The following is a 2,063-nucleotide window of genomic DNA, read 5'->3' on the forward strand; positions in this document are numbered from 1 at the left end:
GTGAGGATGTGAGTGGTGAGGAGATGCTCTTCCAGTTAGTTGGAGTGCAGGTGACCTGGCAGCTACTGCACCATCCATATCTCCATCTCAAATGGATGTAACCATGCACATTCCTGAAGAAAAGTGTAGATCAGAGAAGGGTGTGGTAGAGGTCCAAGAAACAGCTGCTGCTGAGTTTAGTTCCTTAAGTCTAGATGATCCAGGACTGTGGACCCACTTGAGCAGTAGCCTGAGGGACTTCCTTGTACTGCATGGTGAAAAACTTCATGTTCCCCAAAGACAATGAAAATAGAAGTTTCCATCCAACACATTACTGACGTGAAATCCCCAATGGTGACAAAGTGGAGAGGCCATGGCTTATGTACGTCATCTGAGCTCCCTGCCTCAGGTGCCAAAATATTGTGGGGTGGCCCTGGTAGGTTGACCAGATGTCCTGATTTTATAGGGACAGTCCTGATGTTTGGGTCTTTTTCTTATATAGGCTCCTATTAGCCCCCGACCCTCTGTCCCAATTTTTCACACTTGCTGTCTGGTCACCCTCGGCCCTGGGAGAACTGTGACACGTCTCTGCTGGGGCGCAGTGGGCTGGCCCAGGCCTGGCGAGAAGAGCACCAGGCCCCTGAGAGTGATCCCAGGCCATACTGCACGCACTGGTGCAACAGGCAGAGCCGTGCTGGTGCACTCTGGAGGGTTTGTAGTTGGGGGGGTGAAAACCCCCTTCCAGGCCTGGTGCCCACCACGCCTGCATTTGCCAGTGTCCTCTATGGCATGGATGGGTGGGTGGCTGTCCCTCTCTGCCCCACCACACACATGTGCCTTCTAACACGGGCCCTTTAGGGGTATCCCGCTTTGCTGTGGGGGTTGTGCAAGCCCGGAGGGGGAAAAAAATTAGCTTCCCTGACCGGGAATCGAACCCGGGCCGCGGCGGTGAGAGCGCCGAATCCTAACCACTAGACCACCAGGGAGCTGGTGAGTGTTTTCTCTGAGCATCGTTGTAAGCGCTATACGCAAGACGTTCTACCCGCCTTCTCACGTAGCCCCGCCTCCGCCACCTCTCCGCCGTTCAGAGTGCGAATTCCTAACTCCGCCTACTCACATAAAACCCGCCCGTCTCGACACGTAGCCACGCCCCATCCGTAACTTGTATCACGCCCACTTCCTAGCCCCACCCCGTGGCCTTTCCCTTTTCGGCCAGTACCACCCTGCTGGGAGGGAAGCGCCGGGGGTGACGCACCGAGCGAGGGAGAGCCCGTTCCCACCCGCGGAGGCCCGGCTTGGGAGCGGCGGGATGCAAGGGGCGGGCTGTGAGGAGCCCGGCGCGAGTGGGGGAAGCGCGGGGGCGGGGCCGTGCGGGGAGGGGGGGGGCTGGTGGCGCCGCGTCCCTGCCGCTACACACGCGTGTTCGCGCACATGTGGCGGGGCCGGTAGGGAGGCGCGTGGGTGACCTGCATCTCTCCCGGAGTGGGGCGCTGCCCTGCCGGGGGATGCCTTGGTTTGGGATGAGACCTGGATCGGACGCGTGCCAAGTTGAGAGTGCTGCTGTCCCTCGCGGTATTTTAACTCGTGTGGTCACGGGTAGCTGCCTGAGACGACTAGAAGTAAAAAAGGATCCGAGGGGTTGGGAAATAATCTTTTCCTCCTCTTTTTTTTTGGCGCTGTCCTCGTATTTATTCTCTGCATGTGATGTGTAGTTGTCAGTTCTTAGTTTATTGCTTCTTTCGCATAGTCCGGAAGCTTTGCAGGTCTTGAGAGAGAGAGAGAGAGAGAGAGAGAGAGAAGGGGGCAAGCATGTTTACAAATAAGAAAAAATGGTTAAAAATCCACAAATAAATCAAAATCAAGGGGTTCTTGGGAAGGTGCAGGCAGAGTACATAAAATTAACTTAATTTTTAAAAACCTGGATTTCTGATTACTCTTTTAAAAAAAAAAAGTAGTGTTACTTATCACAAGTGTAATGGTAAACACCTGGCTATATTTCTGTTTGGCCAGGTGTATTGTAGGTGCTTATGTTTCTCCATCACTCCAATAAGAAACTATTGTGCAGTATTGGTATATGGAGTTAA

At 54.0% G+C, this 2,063-nt stretch overlaps 1 non-coding gene across 1 annotated transcript; it reads right to left on the bottom strand.

Moving 5' to 3' along the window:
• Positions 1-893: 893 nt before the first annotated feature.
• Positions 894-965, bottom strand: TRNAE-CUC (transfer RNA glutamic acid (anticodon CUC)). The gene has a single exon. It is a non-coding gene; the product is annotated as a tRNA-Glu (tRNA).
• Positions 966-2,063: the final 1,098 nt, after the last annotated feature.

This window comes from Natator depressus, chromosome 3 (assembly GCF_965152275.1).
Source record: "Natator depressus isolate rNatDep1 chromosome 3, rNatDep2.hap1, whole genome shotgun sequence".
Taxonomy (NCBI): Eukaryota; Metazoa; Chordata; order Testudines; family Cheloniidae; genus Natator; species Natator depressus.